The following is a 6,891-nucleotide window of genomic DNA, read 5'->3' on the forward strand; positions in this document are numbered from 1 at the left end:
AACATTGAAAGAATTACTGACACCAAACTCATCCTCTGAAAGATCTATCGAGTATGCATTATCATTGATCTTGGCAAGCACTTTGTAAGGACCAGCACCACGAGGCTTCAACTTAGACTTCCTCAACTTCGGGAACCTATCCTTGCGAAAATGTACCCAGACCAAATCACCAGGCTTGAACAACATCTCCTTGCGCTTCTTATTCATCCTTGCAGCATTGCTCTTGCCTTTCTTCTCAATCAACTCTTTAGTCTTCACATGTATCTTCTTCACAAAATCTGCCCTCTTTGATGCCTCCATATTGACTCTCTCATATATGGGCAAAGGCAACAAGTCAAGTGGAGTAATGGGTTTGAAACCATACACCACCTCAAAAGGACACAGCTCCGTGGTAGAATGCACCGCCCTGTTGTAAGCAAACTCCACATGCGGCAAACATTCTTCCCACTCCTTCAGGTTCTTATTGATCATGGATCTCAACAGTTGTGACAATGTTCTATTCACCACTTCAGTTTGACCATCAGTTTGGGGGTGACAAGTAGTACTGAACAGCAGCTTCGTCCCCAGCTTTCTCCAAAGCGTCTTCCAGAAGTAGCTCATAAACTTCACGTCACGATCAGAAACAATAGTCTTCGGGACTCCATGTAGACGTACAATCTCCCTGAAAAACAGGTTAGCAATATGCGACGTATCGTCGCTCTTGTGGCAGGCAATAAAGTGGGACATCTTAGAAAATCTATCCACTACCATAAATATAGAATCATGGCCTCTCTTAGTACGCGGCAAACCCAACACAAAATCCATACTAATATCCTCCCTTGGTGTAGTAGGTGCCGGTAAAGGAGTATACAAACCATGAGGCTTCAGCTTGGACTTGGATTTGTTGCAAGTAATGCATCTCCTCACATATCTATCCACATCCCGCCTCATCTTTGGCCAATAAAAGTGGTCAGCTAGCATGAGTAGCGTCTTCTCACGCCCAAAGTGACCCATCAAACCTCCAGCATGTGATTCCTGCAATAAGAGCAAACGCACAGACGATTCTGGAACACATAGTTTGTTAGCTCTAAACAAGAACCCATCATGTATGTGATATTTTTCCCATGCTTTACCAAGAGCACATAAGCGATATGGTTCAGCAAAATCATGATCAGTAGCATACAAATCACATAGTATCTCTAAACCAGGAATTTTAACATCAAGTTGAGTTAATAGCATATTCTTCCTAGATAGAGCATCATCAACAATATTATCTTTTCCCTTCTTATGCTTAATAATATATGGAAAAGACTCAATGAACTCAACCCACTTAGCTAGACGCTTATGCAAAGTAGATTGGGCTTTCAGGTATTTTAAAGCTTCATGATCAGAATGTATGATAAATTCTTTTGGCCACAAGTAATGTTGCCAAACCTCAAGAACTCTAATTAAAGCATACAATTCTTTATCATATATAGGATAGTTCAACTTAGCACCAGAAAGTTTCTCAGAAAAATATGCAATTGGGCGACCCTCTTGCATCAACACACCACCAATTCCAATACCACTAGCATCACATTCAATCTCAAATTGCTTATTGAAATCAGGAAGTGCAAGCAACGGTGCAGAAGTTAACAATCTCTTAAGTTCATCAAAAGCATGATCTTGGGTTGCACCCCACTCAAAAACAACACCCTTTTTAGTCAAATCATTCAAAGGTGCAGCAATAGTACTAAAGTTGGGCACAAATCGGCGATAAAACCCAGCTAGACCATGGAAACTTCGTACTTGACTCACATTCATGGGAGTAGGCCAATTTTGAATAGCTTCAATTTTAGACACATCTACTTCTACTCCATGCTTAGAGACAACATAACCCAGAAATGTGACCTTATCTTTGCAAAATGTGCACTTCTCAAGATTACCATAGAGTTGATTATCACGCAACACTTGCAAAACATGTCGAATATGTATTGTATGTTCAGATTCATTGCGGCTGTAGATTAATATGTCATCAAAGTAGACAACCACAAATTTGCCAATAAATTCACGCAAAACATGGTTCATCAGTCTCATGAAAGTGCTAGGTGCATTAGTTAACCCAAAAGGCATTACTAACCACTCATATAAACCAAATTTTGTTTTAAAGGCTGTTTTCCACTCATCCCCTTCTTTCATCCTAATTTGATGATAACCACTACGCAAATCAATTTTAGAGAACACAGCAGCACCACTCAATTCATCTAGCATATCCTCTAAACGGGGAATAGGATGACGATATCGAATAGTAATGTTGTTTATAGCTCTACAATCTACGCACATACGCCAAGTACCATCTTTCTTAGGAACTAGAATAACAGGAACAGCACAAGGACTAAGGCTTATGCGGATATAACCTTTGTCGAGTAGCGCTTGTACTTGCTTCTGTATCTCCTTCGTCTCTTCAGGATTAGTGCGATATGGCGCCCTATTGGGCAGCGAAGCTCCGGGAATCAAGTCAATTTGATGCTCAATACCTCGCAATGGTGGCAGTCCTGCGGGTACCTCCTCCGGAAACACGTCGCCAAATTCCTGCAAAACATTAGAAACACCAAGAGGAAGAGGGGTCATGTCGTTAGTAACCAAGACCGTACCCCTGTACAAAAGCACAAGAGGCATGGCCGTAGGATCCTCACTAAATTCTCTCATGTCTTCTTTGGTGGCTAATGAAACTAAGGAATTCACTCTCTCACTTTTTGTTATATCACTCACAACATTACAATTCTCTCGCCTATCTAGAGGTGTATCCTCCAAATTCACTTCAATCTTCTGACGAGACTCATTGACAATTTGTTGTGGTGACATAGGTTGTAAGTTAATTTTCTTGCTCTTGTACTCCAAGTGATATGTATTGGCTCGGCCATTGTGTTGCACAGAACGGTCATAGAGCCAAGGCCGACCCAATAAGAGGTGATAAACCGTCATAGGAACCACATCAAAATCAATGCAATCCTTATACGGTCCAATATCAAACTCAACACGCACCATGTGGTTTACCTTCATCTCACCATTGTCGCTCAACCACTGAATATAATATGGATGCGGGTGCGGTAGGTACTTCAACTTCAACTTGGTACATAACTCCTTGCTTGCTAAATTGCGGCAACTCCCGCCATCAATAATGACCTTGCAAGCCTTGTCAGGACCAACTAAAGCTTTGGTTTGGAACAAATTGCAGCGCTGAGTAGATGCACTAGGCAACACATTAAGAGCACGCTGCGACACAACAATGGTACGAGCATCAGAAGGATATGCATCTTCACCATCAGTGTCATAGTCATCATCGTCTGGAGCATTTGGATCAACATCATCTCCAGTCTCATACTCATTGTCCTCATTAATAATCATGACTTTGCGGTTAGGACAATCTCTCTTGAAGTGACCCTTGCCACCACATGTATGGCAAAGCATATCGCGGTTGCGCGCTGTAGACATGCTAGAACCACTCGGACTTGCAGCAGATTCGGACTTCTTTGCATTAGATACATTGGAGACCGGTTTGCTAGGCGGAGTAGAGTAAGGAGCGGAGCGCGTTGAAGGCGCCGGCGTTGTTGAAGGCGCACGGGGTGTAAAATGCCCACCTCCCGTAGCACGTCCCTTAACCTTTGCTTCTTCAGCCAACTGTGATTCAGCTTCTCGTGCATGATGTAACAATTGATTCATATTGGTGTAGGTGTAATGACGAACAATGCCTTTAACATCATACTTCAATCCATTGAGAAAATGCTGCATTGTCATCTCTAGAGACTCACGGACACGACCACGCTGCATAAGCATCTCCATCTCCATGTAGTACTCATCAACAGTCTTCACACCTTGCCTCAATAGTGTTAGCTTATCAAATATATTCCGCATGTAATTTGTAGGCACAAAACGAGAAGTCATAACCTCCTTCATAGCACGCCATGTACGGATAGGTTGTGCACCATCTTCGTCGCGGTTACGAACCAAAGAATCCCACCAACGCAATGCATAACCATCAAATTCAGAAGAAGCAAGCTTGATCTTCTTATCTTCAGAATAGTTGGGATGTAAGCTCCATAACTTCTCAATCTTGAGCTCCCAAGTGAGATATTCTTCAACATCAGCTCCTCCTTCAAACTTGGGTATGGAAAACTTGGGCTTACCCAATCCATCTTCTTCATCTTGTCCACGACCATTGCGGCCAAGTGGAACCCAACCACGAGGACGATGACCACGAGGCGCACCACGAGCATTGTGTGCGTCATCTTCAAGATCAGGATCGTCATCATCGTCTTGCTGTTGTTGTTGTGCAGTCAAATTCTCAATAGCGAGGCGCATATCCGCAATATTGCGCTGGATATCCGTCATTTGATCAGCCAATCCAGTGACGGTGACATTAGTAGCATCCAGCGTTTGTTTGATCTCGTCAACTGTACCCTTAAGCTCATCATCCTTACTGCGGAATTCACGTCGCATCTCATTACGAAGAGCTTCATACTCTCTCCATGTGATGATATCTGCCGAATTCTTGTTTTCCTGGTTAACAATCTTATTATCACTAGCAGACATGATTAGTAGGTTAGTGCACTAAATAAATAAAAAAATGGTGGTACTCTCACAACTCACTCAAAACTGATAAGAAAAGGAAATCTTACCGTTCCAAAGTAAATTAGTATTGCTTACCACTTGTAGTAACAACTAGTGCACGGATGTAGCGAAGCGAATATCAAGGGTATAAGAACAATCACACGACAAAGCAGGGTATATGTGGGGCTGTAGGTAGGCTACCTATTTGCATCAATAACAAGCTCTAGCGCTGACCGTAGACAACCAATGATACTCACACAAGGCGATATAATGGGGCAATGCAACTATATGGAGGAAAGGTTGCAATGCACTAGAGAGACGCTAGCAAAGCTCAACGAGACAGGCACAAGATTGCTCAACTACAGGTGCAGTAAAGAAAAACTTAGGCCTTCACTTGAATTCAACTAGCACGACACTTTTCTTTTTGTATTTTCGTTTTGTAACACACGCAGCTATGTAGCTCTTTTTGCTTCTTTTCTATTTTCTCTTTTTTTTTTGATTTTATGACTCAACTCCTTGATAACACGGCCAACAAGATATGCAAAGCACCAAAACCATAATGAGCAGCCTGTCGAGCGGTAAAACTAGTCTCTTCTGGGGAAGTTCCTAGTCACGTATATCGAAAGGCTGTAGCTATGGTTTGGACAAACACACTGTATGCTATGTGGACTCGGAGTAACAAAAACTGACACTAGACGACTAAAAAACACAAGATGATAGAGTAAACTCAAACCCTAAAATACTAGATGAAAGATAAAGTTACGCAAAAACAACTACGAAAAAAAAACAACTAAAACTCGAAATTAGTGCAAGCTATGGCTATGGCAAACCCTAACCCTAATTTTTGTTTGGCTTTTTCTGTATAGGAAAACACTCACAACTCAACTATGGGGTGGATTGTGGATGGCTTACCGAGGAAAACTGGAAATCTGATACCAAGATGATAAGGGGTGGCCCGATGTCGAGGGTGCTCCTCGGCAATGCCCTCCGATAGGGGCTTAGGGTTGATGGAATCCTACAAGCTGACACGAGACATCGGTACACAGACAAGCGGGGAGAGCGATTTACCCAGGTTCGGGGCCCTCGATGAGGTAAAACCCTTACGTCCTGCCTGTCTGTTCTTGATTATGATGAAAACATGTTACAATGGGGTGCCGAATAGTTCGGCTGAGATCTCGTTGAGATAGCTAATTGCTAGGGTAACCTAGTTCTAAACTTCTATTGGCTAAGATTGCTAAGATTGATTGTCCCTCGATAGCCCCTCTCCTGGCCTTTATATAAGTGGTCAGGTCTTGAGAGGTCTATCTGAGTACGAGTAGGTTTACAATAGATCTATCTCCAATCTTTCCTTGTTCGGCTTCTTCCGCGTCTTGTACTCCAAGTAATCTTCCGTCGCACCGTCCTAGTGGCCCATCTTGCCATCGGGTACCTTCATGGGCCCCCAGTTGGACCGTGCAGGGTAGAGCAATAGTAGTTACCCGAAGGGTAATGCCCACGTCAGTAGCCCCCGAGTGTCTAGCCGAATGTAGTTCGGGTAGAAACTAGAGCATGTCTTCTTCCGAAGTCCTTCTCCTCGATCATTCTTGCGTTTCTTCTATCTTCTATTTTCTATCGGGTGCGCGTCAGCGCTCCCGATGGGAGTAGCCCCCGAGTCTAGGTACGGATGCTTGCAATCCGTGCGTAGACTCAAGTTGTACCACTCAAACATTTTCTTCTGCCGAAGCTTTTTCCTGCAAGTCTTTGTAGTCCATCCGATACATTTTCTTTATGCAAGGGACAACGAATAACGTGCCCAACTTTTGTTGGTTAACTGCCGATGGCAAAACAACGTTACCCTACACAGAATCAAGTCCCCGGGCATGATCCTGGAGTGCGAAAAAAGTTTTATTGGGTGCGCATTCAGCGCTCCCGATGGGAGTTTAGCCCCCGAGTCTGAGCACGGGCACTTACGTCCGAGTGCAGACTCGAGTCACGTTTTTTCCTTCGAGTCTTTATTCTATCGGGTGCGTGTCAGCGCTCCCGATGGGAGTAGCCCCCGAGCCTAGGTGCAGATGCTCGCAATCCGTGCGTAGGCTCAAGTTGATCACCCGACATTTTCTTATCTCTTCGTATGCAATCATTCCCCATGACGTCATTGATGACGTTTTTCTGTCCCCTTGATTTTAACTGATAAGACGCGACCTGCCAGCCCTGTTCTCGAGCAATTCCTGCCCCTCTTTACACGGTTAGCGAGGCACCTCCTCGATTTCCGCAACCATTAACTGGAGAAAAGGCCCATTAACAATACGAAGCCTTTCTTAAGTTCCCCAAGAGATAGAAATT

The sequence above is a fragment of the Lolium perenne genome, chromosome 7, assembly GCF_019359855.2.
Source record: "Lolium perenne isolate Kyuss_39 chromosome 7, Kyuss_2.0, whole genome shotgun sequence".
Lineage (NCBI taxonomy): Eukaryota > Viridiplantae > Streptophyta > Magnoliopsida > Poales > Poaceae > Lolium > Lolium perenne.